Source organism: Octodon degus, unplaced genomic scaffold (genome assembly GCF_000260255.1).
Source record: "Octodon degus isolate 3935 unplaced genomic scaffold, OctDeg1.0 scaffold00026, whole genome shotgun sequence".
NCBI lineage: Eukaryota > Metazoa > Chordata > Mammalia > Rodentia > Octodontidae > Octodon > Octodon degus.
In genome coordinates, this window is record NW_004524602.1 from 18,792,652 (window position 1) to 18,806,817 (window position 14,166).

At 39.2% G+C, this 14,166-nt stretch overlaps 1 pseudogene; it reads left to right on the forward strand.

The window, feature by feature from the left end:
- Positions 1–12,987: 12,987 nt before the first annotated feature.
- On the forward strand, positions 12,988–13,867 carry LOC101591075 (annotated as a pseudogene).
- The last annotated feature ends 299 nt before the right edge of the window (positions 13,868–14,166 follow it).

The following is a 14,166-nucleotide window of genomic DNA, read 5'->3' on the forward strand; positions in this document are numbered from 1 at the left end:
CTATTATTTCAGAGATATCTGGTGTGTGATTTCCAGTTTCCTCAGTGCTAGTGTCTTCTGCATTTGTACTGGGTGGACTCAGGACCTGAGACTGCATTTTGTTCCTTCTCTTTGTCATTTTGTATACCACTGTCTTCTGACCTTTAGTGTAGAGCTTAGATAGAGTTATTACCTTAGCACCAGGTCCAGATCTATGAAGTTCAGATTCCTCCAGGTTGGTGTTGCTTGTGTCTGGCTGGGGTCTGGCTGCTGTGCTCCACTTCTTCCTGCTGCACTCCTTGGAGTTGAACCCTTCGTGTTATTCTGGCAAGATGTTCTGCTCCTGAATCAGATGGGTGGGTCTTGCCTCTAGCCTCTTTGCAGGGAGTTCTGCTGAAGGGTTCCACACTAGGCCTGAGCTCTGGGTCTATTCAGGATCCAGCAGGCCTCAGGCGGTATCACTTACATGCCAGGCCTGGGCTCTGGGTTGACTCAGGATCCACAGGCCCCAGGTCATCTCACTCACATGCTGAGCCTGGCTCTGGATCTATTCAGGATCCGGTGGCCCTAGGCAGTCTCACTCACATGCCAGGTCTTGTCTCGCTCAGCTTCTTACACTAGGGAAACAATATGATGTGGGTGGTTTACACAAGTGGGTATGATTTATCCCACTTAAGAGTGTGGTCTCTAGTTGTATCCGTTTATCTATAAAAGCCTCAAGTTTATCTTTTTATAGCTAAGTAATACTCCATTGTATAAAAATAAAACATGTTTTTATTCATTCCTCAGTTAATGGGTATTTGCATTGTTTCCAAGATTTAGCAATGACAAATTATGCTGCTATAAGCATGGGTGCACATATATTGCTGTGATGTGATGATTTCAGTCCTTCTGGGAAAAATACCCTGTAGGAGAATATCTGGGTAAAATGGGGCCTCTAATGCTAGATTTCTGAGGAATCTCCACATTGATCTTCATGGTGGTTGTACCGGTGTATGCTCCCTCCAGCATTTGTCATAGGTTAACCTTTTGATGATAGCCATTCTTTCTGAGGTGAAATGGAATCTCAGTGTTTTAATTTGCATTTCTTGAATGACCAATGATGTTGAACAGTTTTTCATGTATTTATTTGCTACTTGTATTGCTTCACCTGAGAAGTGTGTATTCATCTCAGATGCACATTTTCTCAGTGGATCTTTGAATTTTGGGGACCTATTTTTTTTATATGTTCTATATACAAGTCATTTGTCTGAGAGACAGTTGTCTAAAAGTTTTTCCTAATTTGTGGATTTTCTTTTATTCTGTTGGTGATTTCATTTGATGTGCAAAAACTTGAATAAGATGAGATCCCAGTTGTTGATCTTTGAAGTATTATTCTCCATTAAATTTGGCCTTTGCTCATGAACTCTCTTACTATCCCTGTGTCTTCAAGATTTCTATTTTCTCCTCTAGTAGATTTAGTGTTTCTGTTTTAACATTTAGATCTTTGATCCACTTTGACTTTAGTTTAGTGCCATGACAATAGACATGGTTTGACAAAGATAAGGTAGTTGAGTGTATTTGTATTTGTGTCTGCATCTTATAATCTGTTCTGTTGATCCCTCAGGTCTTTTTTTCTAGTACCATGCTGATTTTATCACAATAGCTTTGTAGTCTGCCTGTCTTCTTTCTTTCTTTCTTTCTTTCTTTCTTTCTTTCTTTCTTTCTTTCTTTCTTTCTTTCTTCTTTCTTTCTTCTCCTTCCTTCCTTCCTTCCTTCCTTTTTTCCTTCCTTCCTTCCTTCCTTCCTTCCTTCCTTCCTTCCTTCCTTTCTTTCTTTTTTCGGAACCAGGGATTGAACTCAGGTCCTTGTGCTTTCCAGGCAAGCATTTATTCTACTGAGCTATCTCCCCAGCCCTTTGTAGTATAATTTCAAGTCATGGGTTGTGCTTCCTCCTGCCTTTTCTTTGTTGCCCAGGATTGCTTATGCTATTCTAGGTCTCTTTGTGTTGCAGATAAATTTCAGGAATGCTTTCCCTAGGTCTGTGCGGTACATTAATGGCATTTCATTTGGGATTGCATGAATCTGTGTAACAGTTTTGGGAGTATGACCATTTTCATAATGTTGGTTCTTCCTATCCACAAGCAAGAAATATCTTTCCATTTTCTGAAATCCTCTTCATTCTTTTTTTAGAGCACTGTAATTTTCATAGTATAGGTCCTTTACTACCTTTGTTAGATTGTTTCCTTAGCATTTCCTTTTTTGGATGCTATTGTGAAATGTGTGGTTTCCCCTATTTCTCCCTCAGTGTATTTGTTGTTTGTGTGGAGGAATGCTACTGAGCTTGAAATGTTGACTTTATCCAGTTATGCTACTGAATTTGGTCATTAAATCTACAATTCTCTTGGAGTTTGTGGGTCTTCTATGTAACATATTATCTCATCTGCAAATAATGATAATTTCACTTCTTCCTTTCCAATCTTGATTTTTTATTGTTAATTTTATTGAGAAACAAATAGCAATGAGACAGTTTAAAAACAGGTTACTAGGACAGTTACAATAATTAATACATTTCTTATTCTTTTTATTTCTCTCTTATGTCTAATTGTGCTGGCTAATGTTTTCAGAACTATCTTGAAGAGGAGTGGTGACAGTTGAATCCTTGTCTTGCCCTGATTTTAAAGCACAAGATTTCATTTTTTTCCCATTTATTATGATGTTGGCTGTTGGTTTGTCATAGATGGCTTTTATCAGATTGAGGTAAAGATCATCTATTCTGATTTTCTGCAGTGTTTTTATCATGAATGAGTGCTGAACTTTGTCAAAAGCTTTTTCTGCATCTATTGAGATGATCATGTGATTTTTGTCTTTGGCTCTGTTGGCAAGTTTTCTCTTTTTTCTTTCTTACTCTTTTTTTTGGTGGTACTGGGGATCACACTCAGGACCTTGCACTTGCCAGGCAGGTGCTTATGTTGCTGAGCTGTATCCCCAGACCTGAGAAAGAATGGTATTGGCAAGTTTTCTTCTTTTTTCTTTCTTTCTTTTTGTCTTTGGCTCTGTTGATAGCATATATTACATTTCTTGATTTGTGTATGTTGAACCATCCCTATATTCCTGGGATGAGTCTCACTTTGTCATGGTGTACAATCTTCTTGATGATTTGCTACATTCTGTTTGTTAGTATTTTATTGAGGAGTTTTACATCTATGTTCATTAGGGAGATTGGCTTGTAGTTCCTTTCTTTGGTTGGGTCTTTCTTTGGTTTTTGTAACAAGGTAATAATTTCCTCCAGGAATGTGTTAGAGAGAATTGGGTAGAAGAATTGGTGTTAAATCTCTAAATTTCTTGCATTATTCAGCTTTGAACCCATCAGGACCTTGACTTTTCTTTGTTAGTAAGTTTTAAATTACATTTTCAATTTCACTGACTGATATTGGGTTATTCATAATTTTATATCCTCTTGATTCAGCTTTGGTAATTCATATGTATCTAGGAATCTGTTCATTTCTTCTGTGATTTTCATCCTAAGATAGTAAAGATTTTCAAACCAGGTATTTTTGATCTTCTAAATTTCTATAGGGTCTGTAGTGATTTTACCCTTTCATTCCTTATCGCATGAATTTGAAGCTTTTCTTTCCTTTTTTGATAAAGTTGGCTGTGGGTTTATTGATTTTATTTATTCTTTCAAAAAAACCAACAATTTGATTCATTGTATTGTTTTATTAGTCTCCACTGAGTTAATTTCTGCTCTGATCTTTATAATTTTGTGCCTTCCTTGGACTTTGTGCTTGACTTCTTTTTTTAGAAGCTTGTGGTACATCTTAAGGTTGTTTATAGGGGCTGGGGATTTGGCTCAGTGGTAGAATGCTTGCCTAGCAAGCTGGAAGCCCTGGGTTTGGTCCTCAGTTAAAAAACAAAACAAAACAAACAAAAAACCTACAAAACAAAACAAAACAAAACCTCCCCTATAAGGTTGTTTATTTTTGTTCACTCTGTTTTCCTATATGAGAATTTACTGCTATAAATTTTCCGCTTGGGACTGCTTTCAATGTGCCCCACAGGTTCTGGTAAGTTGTATCTCCCTTTTTGATTGATTATAAATAGTGTTTAATTTCTTCTTTAATTTCATATGTTCAGGAGGTTTTTATTTGATTTTTATATGCTTATGGTGTTTTTTGTGATTTCTTTCATCAATAATTCCCAATTTCATTGCACTATGGACAGATAATATGCATGGGACAATTTCAATTTCTTTGTATTTACTTAATCATGCTCTGTGTGCTAGTATATGGCCTATTTTGATGAATATCCCACGTGCAGCTAAGAAGAATGTGTATTCTGATGTTGTTTTGTAAAACACTCTGTAAAGATCTACCAAGTCCATTTCTTCACAAGTTTGGTTTACTTCTATTATTTCTGTCTGATTTTTTTTTTCCTATTTGATGTATTTTTTTGTGACAATGAGCTGTTACAGTTCCCCATTCCAAATGTGTTATAGTTCATTTGATTTTTTTTCATGTGTGTTAAATTTGTTTAATATAGTTGGGTGCTCCTGTATTTTGTGCAAATATATTTTATGGTTGTTATCGCTTCCTCTTGCAGTTCTCCCCTAGCATGTATGTATTGACCTCCATCTCTTTTGATCAGTTTTGGTTTGAAGTTCACCTTGTCTACATACAGATTAGCTATCCCTGCTTTTTTTTCTGGGTTCCTATCACATAGAGTATTGTTTTCTATTTTGACTGGTGAATTAAGGCCATTTACATTGATGGTCGTAAGTGGTATATTTTGGCTTATCTTTTTCATGTGATTTTCATGTGCTTGGTTCCATACTTTACCCTTCTGTTTAATTGCTCTGTTTGGTGATTCCTTCCTGTTATTGTTTTTGAAGTTGTGGTCATTTTTATCTCAATCTAGAATATCTTTAATTACTCTTTGTAGGGTTGGTTTGGTGGTCATGAATTTCTTCAGTTGTCTTTGCCATGGAAGTATCTTATTTCTCGATTAATTTTGAAAGATCACTTTGCATGGTACATCATCCTGAGTTGCAAGTTGTTTTATTTCAGGACTGAAATACTTTACTCCAAGCTCTTCTTGACTTAATGGTTTGTGCTGAGAAATCTGCCATGATTCTGATGGGGTTTCTTTTATAAGTGATTTGTTGCTTTTTTTCTCACAGCCTTTGATATTCTGTTCTTTTTCTTGACTTCTGGAGTCATTATTATTATGTGTCTGCATGTAGATTCATTTTGATTATGGCTAGTTGGAGTTCTATATGACTCACTTAACTGTATGTCAAATAATTTTCCCATGGATGGGAAATTTTCTGCTACTACTTCTACAAATAGTCTTTTATGTCATTTGTATTGACTACTGCTGGTTTTTTTTTTTTTGACACATATCAGTCTTATGTTGTTGTTGTTTTTTCATTATCTTGAAGCTGTTGAATTATTGCCTGATTCCTTATTTTTAAGAGATCTTTCCTTTCTCAATTGCCAGCAACAATGTTGTCTTCAAGGTTTGAAAGTCTATCTTCAGTTTTGTTTAAGCAGTTTGGCCAGCTTTCAAAGGAATTTTTGATTTCCTGGATATCTGTTTGAATCATTTCATGCATTCTAATTCTTTCCTACATTGTCTATTCAGTGTTTCCATCACTTTTCCATGTTCCTTTACTTTTTATCTGTGTCTTCTTTAGATGTGCTTGGAAATTCTTTCATAGTTGTTGTCACTTTTTTTTTTTTTTTTAACCTGAGAGATTATTTGTAATCTGATTTCTTCTATAGTCTGATGGAGTTGTTTCTTTTCTTCAGTTGCTATTGTTTCAGAAATTTCAGGTGTGTGACTTCCAAGATCTCCTATGTCAGTGTCTCCTGAGCTTGCTCTGGATGGTCTAAAGGCTTCCGATGGCATTTTTCTTCGTTTGTTTTGACAGTTTTGGAGCTCCTGATGCTCCCTGGAGCTCCGTGTCACAGCTATAATGAGAGGGGGTGGGGCGGTGCTGACCAAGGTTCCTACCTCATGAGTCTTTTAATAGACTCATGTTTGATGCTAAAATAATTTTTATGTATCATTTTAGTAAGACTAAAATTTAAATTTTAAAAAGATGACTGGAAGTGATAGCTATTATCAGGCCTTAATGAAGAACAGGTTACAAAGCAAAATGTATGGAGTAAAAAACCAAAAAAATGTACGGAGTGGTACCATTAGAAAAATGTACACAGTCCATATGCATAACAGAAAAATTGCAAGAAAGAGATTGCAGCATTAATAGTGGGCATTTGGGGATGGAAGAATTATGGAAGATTTTCTTTTCTGATTGACCTACGTTTATAATTCTTTATAACTTTGCTGTTAAGCTTATTTCTGAGATGAGAAAAATAATCATATTATCCACATCTACAAAACAGGATATAGATATGATAGATAGCAGAAAGCACTTAACTAATAGAAAACACTTAATTTAAAAAGTAACTTAGGGCCAGGGATGGGGATACAGTTCAGCAGTACACATGCCTGGCCAGGAAGCACAAGTTCCTCAGTTCAACCTGGTACTGCAAAAAATGAATAAATAAAATAAATAAGTAAATAAATAAATAATATAATAAAATAATTTTTTAAGGTAACTTAAACATCTACTTGACTTTTCCTTGTGCCAGAGAGGGCGAGTATCCAGGAAATGACAGAGTGAAGACAGGCAAGAGGAGAAGGTTCAAGAGTCCTTATTCAGCAGCAATTTTTGGAAGAGCACTGAGAAGGACAGAGTGTGGTAGCACACGCCTACAATCCCAGCACTTGGGAGGCTGAGGGGGAGGGTCATTGCAAGTTCAAGGCCAGTGCAGGCTACATAGCAAGGCCTTGTCTTGAAAGAAAGAAAGAAACAAACAAACACAACAAGAACAACAACAACAACAACAACAAAAACCCCTAAGAGCTAAGGAATTACAACCAGATAGAATGTGAGAAACTTGAAAAATAGAAATCATAATTATGATTCACAGTCCTTGGGCCTAGACCAGCTGTGCCCGACCCTTGGTGAAGGGTATGGGATCTTCCAAGAATACAGTTTAAGAATGAGGAGAAGTGAAGTCACTGGAATATTGGTGTAAATTCAAAGTAAAAAGGAAAAGAAAACAAAAGCAAAAGGAAAAGGCTGTTGCCTCGCTGGTGGTCACTTTTATCAACAAGACGTGGGATAAAAAGTGGGTCTTTCGTAGCCCACGCAGAGCAGCACACGTGTCACGTTGGAACCTGTGCTTGACTACCTTTCCAGGCCTGGGAGATTTCTGATCAATTCGAGCCAACGTGCAATGAGAACAAGGAACTTACCTTTCCTCTCCTGGGGCTATGATCAGGAAAATGCCCCTGACATCCTCCATGGATCTCTTAATATATTTTCCCATGGAAAAAAATTGCTCTTTAAATAAACTTTTAGAATTTTCCTTGGTTCAGCTCTGCTTGCAGCTCTGCCCTTCTCCTCCTACCAGTCCTTTAAATTCCATGATCTAGCTAATGGAGGTAGAAGAAATAAAGACACTACATATAGGAAGGAGACAAAGAAAATCAAAACTTAAAAATTATATTGTAAGAAGACTGTAGTTTGGGAGGGTACAGTTGAGGCTACCCAAGACTATCCATATCGGGATTCCCCAGATAAATTTATGCTTCTTTCCTTGCAGATCCATCATACTTAACATTCCTTAAAGCCAGGCCTGGTGGTGCACACCTGTAATTCCACACACACGAGGCTGAGGCAAGAGGATCATTATGAGTTCAAGGCCAGCCTGGGCTACATAGTGAATTCCTGTCTCTAAAAATAAAAAAAAAGAAACAAAAAACAAAATTCCTTAAGAATACTCTAAATCCATAAATTAGCTTAGCTGAGGAAATAAAAAGCAAGAATTTGATTGTAAGGTAAAAGTGCATTCTCTAGGCTGGCCTGAGAGAATTCAAAGAATGCTTAAATTTTTCACCTTAAAAAAAGAACCCTGGGCTTCATACCTTTCACCTGTAAAATGGGTCATTTATCCTTCTGGGGTTGGGGCTACCTTTTCCATAGTGTTCTATCCCCTAAATGAAGCAAACATGTTCCCAGCACCAGGAAATAATGCATCTCTCTTAACGGCCCTCCTGAACTTCTATCCAAAAAAATCTCTTTATTCCTCTTACTAATGGATCCTGAACACTATTTTTCTGTGGTGGAAGTCAGTGAACTTGCCACCTGTCCTGCAGTTTGGGTGTTGACTGGCTTCCCACCTGCTTTGGGAAATCCTCAGACCCAGTTCCACAACTATACCAGCCGATTGCAACCCTTTAACATGCAGTAGTGAAATCTTAGTTGCTTATACCAAGTAAAGTTTCCCCTTCTTCTTTATAACACATTTCATTTTGCTGAGAGTAATTTTGTGCCCAGCTTTAAAAGAATAAAATATAAAACAGGAAATTTTTATTTCCCAGCTTTCTTCAGAAATGGATGTGGCTATGTGAAACCATTCTGCCCTAAGAGATTTAAGGAGAATTCTTCTGAGGATTTCTAAGAAGCTTCTATTTCCTGGCATGCGGGGCACTGGAACTCCTTCTCCCTACAGGAAGCATAGAGCTTTAAGGTTGGAGTAGCAGCTGCTTTGAGACCACTTCATGATAAGCCCACACAACCTCCAAAACTTAAAATCCGACATGTATTTGTGGTGATAAACCAGCACCAGCAAGTGCTTACTCTTAGGTTTTCTAGTACATGTGAAAAGTGAGCCTCAACTTTGTTTGTAACCACTACTATTGTTATTTTCAGTCAAATGCAGCCCAAGTGAATCTTTCCTTCTTTGTCTATACTATTTCTTCTGCCCCATATAGTCTTCTCTCACCTTGCGTAGAGAACCACAATTACCACTTCCAAAACTGTCTAAGGAGTTGCTTCCTTGTGCAGCTTTCTCTGGCTTTTTCAAATTCAGCTGAGGACATGTCTCTTGGGCTCCTTTAACACTTTGCATAAATCACTACTACTTATCATGAGCCCTTTTGAAGACTTGAGTATTGATTTATCTGTGATGCTTGGCTTTGAATTCTTAGAGAGTGTGAATGTTGTATTACTTTTGTACCTCCTTGCACAGTTACAGATATATTTATGGGTTCAATAAATATTGGTTTAATGAATGCTCAATAGCCTTAGAGTCTCTTGAAAACCCAAAGTACTTGTTAGTTTCTTGATTGTAAATTCATTCTTCCAAGTGCAAATGTGATGTGATTTTCTTTCTGTGTCACAGACTTTAACATGGACAAAAATGCTGACATGTAGTTTGGCATAGAGATGCATGAATATCATGCCAGGTACTTGGGAGGCTGAGACAGGAGGATCACTTAAGGTCAAAAGTACAAGACAGCCTGGGCAGTGTAGCAAGACTTCGTGTCCAAATAAAACAGAACAACTGAAATGGAATGTGTGCATGTTCATTAACGTAAGCTGTATGGACAGTCGTAGAAACACTTTAAACACTTGAATTGGGCACAAAAGGAGGGAAACAAACATTTGTTGAGTGCTTGTTATGTGCAAGGCATTGTTTTCTGAGGCTTATGTCATTTACCAAAGCAATTCTAGAAGATAAGCACAAACTTCTTATAACAGGAAAAAGAAATAATGAAGGTACAGGTATTAAGTCTATGACCTTAACATGGAGCTAGCAGGCCGCCGGGCTAGTAAGAGGTGCAGGCCAGTTAGAGGCTTACACAGAGCATGCCTTCATACGTGGAGTGAGTTTTTCCACTTTCTCCACTATCAAATGCCATGCATTTTTAAAAAGTAAGAATATCTTAGTTACTTTTCTCTCATTACTGAGACAAAATACCCAACACTCAAAGTTAAAGAAGAAAAGGTTTATTTAGCTCACAGTTTGTGGAGGTTTCAGTCCACACTCAGTTGCCAGGGTGGCATGCCACAGGGGAACAGTTCAAGGTGGCAGAAGACAGGAAGAGAGGAGGAGCAAGCATCGTCCTCTCATATTTCATGCAGACTCCTGCCATCAGGGGAGGGTAACGCTCACCCGCTCTCTGTGGCCTCCTCTTGACAGGCTCAGGATGTTTACTAAGTGAAGGCCCTGGCCCTCTCATGAGTCACTGAAACTTCTCAACTTCTTCTCAATAAGTACATGTCCTTTACACCCCAGATCTAGAACTGCTGAGTTACTCAGTTAAGCTTCTGGACTTCTCAAGGGAAACAGTATATCAACCATAACAAAGAGTGACAATACAAACTTGGAAAGGAATCTCTTGTTTGCTTGCCCCTGAGCAAATCAAAATAGGCTATTTGTTTGATAAAAATGGAAAAAGGATTTATTCAGAGGTAGCGCCTAGGAGATAGAGGGGCCCATTTACTTCAAATCACCATGTCACGATGTACAGGTGTGTCATGCTCTCTTATACCAAAGAAGCAAAGAAGGAGGGCAGCAAGGAAGAGCTGAAGAAGAAAATGTAACCGAGGTCAGCCAGCTGGGCATGTTCATTTGGCCTGTCAGTCAGGAAATCCAGGACACGTGTGTGAAAAAGCAGTCAAATCCTGGGTCTGCGCCAATCAGAAAGTGCTACCTTTGACTCTTCTGGTGTGAAAGCAAGCAGGTTTTTGATAGGATGGCCTAGGTCTGACAGCAGCCTGCAGAGAGGTGGATACAAAAGGCAGAGGCCAGCCGTTAACCTCTAGCCCCTCTGCTGTCTTTCATAGTGGTCTGCTCTCACTCTGGAGAGTGCAATTCTTTTTCTAACGTCAATAAATGGAAAACTCTGCCTTCTCTTGCAAATTTCTTATGCAATTCTTTATTTAGGACAATAAGAACCTAGACAGAATCTCTGGAAAAGTCTCACAGCAGCACCCCAGAACCTCTGCAACACCATGAGACAAAGGCATTTCAGGCTTGTTTCATCCTATCCTTTCGTCCCTTGTCCCTTCTCTTTGGAAATGAAATTGAACTTTGGCTTCTAGGTGCCAGAGCCTGCAGGCACTCTATCAAGAGTCTATTTCTGTCTATTCCCTTGGGCTGAGGAAAATTGGGGGAGTCATTCACACTTTAGACCTGAAGTATGAAGAAATCACTTGTCTCTATTTTTTTTTTTCAGTACCAGGGATTAAACTTGGGACTTTGTGCTTGCCAGGCAGGTACTTACACTGCTGTTTCCCTGGCTCTAAATTAAAGAATCTAACTTTTAAAGTTCTATTTTATGGCTACAGTTTTACTAATTACAGTTCAACCAACACATCATGGTCAACTTCATCTACCTTAAACTCACTCTAATTAGGAGACTCACCTACGTAGAAACATGTCTTCGGAGGAAAGCCTCTGGGTTATTCTAAACTCTAGGCGTTCTACTCAGGTGACTAGACTGGCCAGGCCCTCTTTTGGTAGTGCTGTTCCAGAACTGTGGAATGTTCTGGAACTTTCCACAACATGGATGTAGTGAGATCCCATCTGTCTTCAAAGATACTGTTAGAGTAGTCTTTCTATCAGGACAGAAAGAACCTAGAAATCACCTCCAGAAGGAGGCGAGTGCTCCAAACCCGAGTAATATATTTTTCTTGGAGATCAGGAGCAGAAGATGAGGTCCTTGGGGCAAGCCCGACCTCTACAATACCACAGAGCTGTACATTTTCTTTCCCTGTCGCTCTCCTGTGGGCACAGGACTCCCAGGACTTCTCTCATGTGTCAGGAACCGTTTCCTGCTTTTCCCACCACGTTGGAGGAGAGAAAGGGCTGCTTGGTCTCTGTTTTCCTTCCAGAAGTAGGATGCCTGTAGACCCTGTCTCGGTTACTTTTCTCTCATTGCTGAGACAAAATACCTGACATCCAAATTAAGGAAGGAAAGGCTTATTTAGCTTACAGCTTGTGGAGGTTTCAGTCCATACTCAGCTGGCCCCAAGGCAGAGGGGCACATAGCAGAGGGCAGCACTTCATGGTGCTGGTAGACAGCAAAATAGCAAGAGCAAAAGGGAGGAGCAGAGGCAGAGGCCGATGCAAGCCCCTCTTCTTATACTGAATCCTCATACTGAATCCAGGCTATCTGCCCTCGGGCAGGGGCAGCACTCACACCCACAATCCCAACATGGGGTCAAAAATTAATCACAACTTCTACAAGTTCATCCCTTGACTACATGAGGCTTTGGGGGGACAACTAGACACAAACCATAATAAGACCACTTGAGTTTATCTCCCCCTTTCCTTCTTTTTCTTGTTTTCGGTTACTCATTGCAGATAAACATCAGGAGAAAACAGCCAGAGGGCTTGTTATGAACCCAGTTGCAGAACAGATCACTTAGGTATTTAGAGTTTTGTGTGCCTTTTTGACTCCACGTTTCTGTTCTACATCATACCTTGTTTAGCTTTTTCATTCTTTTGGGGAAAAAAGAGCTGTTGGTGACCTGGCATCCTGCCTGACTAGCCACCTGCCAAGTTTACTCCTCTTCGTGTTCAGCGTCCCATCTGGGCTTTCTCCCTGATGGCTGCTCCTTTTTCAGCCTGATGATAGTCGAGGCTGCCATCTTGCCTGTCACATGACTGGCCACCCAGTTTGGATCAGCCACATGAATTCCACCATGCTTGCCTTCTTTCTTTGTTCTAACAAAATGCAGATAATTTATAAATATATGCCTGATGGCCTGAGCAGAACAAAAGAAAGCCAATAAAGCTTAATTCAAGTGGCTGTGATACCGTCTTGGTTATAAAAGCCCTTACTAGCTTCTTCTATGAATAACATCAGTATCATCTTAGCTTTAGACAGAGATGTCTCTCACGTGAATAACTGAGCCTCCCAAGGGACAGTCTGTAAACGCAAGTCAGTTGTCTGCCTTCTGTGTGGGATGCCATCCTAATGAAATGAGACCTAGTTGTCTCTCCCTAGGCCCCAAGATGAACCATGGGAAACTGCAAGTACCACACCCCATAGACTTCACTGCCTTTGTCACTAGATTGTATCCTTGATCAATGGGAAGCATTTGACTGCAACAATTTAAGGCCAACTTCCCCTGGGACCTCTGATGCTGTCTACTATTGCAATATGGTTTGGGTTCAAAATGAACTGGGAAAAAGGAGAGAAAGGAAAGCACAAGGAGCCACCAAAGTCACCACAAGCATACCGTCCCGGAGCCATGAGGGGACCGGCCACACACCTCTTCCTTTTTACTTGTCCTGGCACTGTTCAAATGTGGTGGATTACTATGAAGTTCTAGGTATGCAGAGGTACGCCTCCCCCTAGGACATCAAGAAAACATATCAGAAACTGGCACTATAGTGGCACTCAGATAAAATTCCTGAGAATAAAAGAGAAGCTGAGCAAAAATTCAAACAAGTGGCTGAAGCATATGAGATGTTATCAGATGCTAAAAAATGGGACATCTATGACAAATGTGGCAAAGAAGGATTAAATGGTGGTGGAGGAGGTGGATGTCACTTTGACTGTCCATTTAAGTTTGGGTTCACATTCCAGAACCCAGAAGATGTCTTCAGGGAATTTTTTGGTGGAAGGGACCCATTTTAATTTGACTTCTTTGGTAATGAAGACCCATTTGAAGATATTTTTGGGAACTGAAAGGGTCCCTGAGGAAGCAGAAGCCATGGTTCAGGCTCTTTTTTCTCCACCTTTAGTGGATTTCCATCCTTTGGAGTTGGATTTTCTTCATTTGATACAGGATTTACTTCATTTGGATCCCTAGGTCATGGGGCCTCGCTTCATTTTCATCCACATCATTTGGCAGCAGTGGGATGGTTAACTTCAAATCTATATCAACTTCTACTAAAATCATTAATGAAAGAGAATTGTTGAGAATGGTCAAGAAAGAGTAGAAGTTGAAGAAGATGGACAGTTAAAGTCCTTAACAGTAAATGGTAAGGAGCAGCTGCTACACTTGGATAACAAGTCATTCAAAGCATGCATTTAACAGAAATATTAACTATCAAGCACCATTTGAGGATTAACAGGAACATTTTTTTTGAAGATTTCAGAAGAACTCAACTTTCAGTATAACTGTACCTAATCTAAAGTATTTGTAAACAGGTCATCGGAGCCCCTCTTTGTCACAGACTTTTGAGTTTATTGTTGGAACCACACAGTAGGACCATTTTGTCATCTTTAAAATTGTTGTAATCTTTGTATGCACTTTGCTTTTTATTAAATGTGATCCAAGGTAAGCCTTGACTCTTGAGTAGTGCTAGGACAAGACTGTACTCTAACACCAGC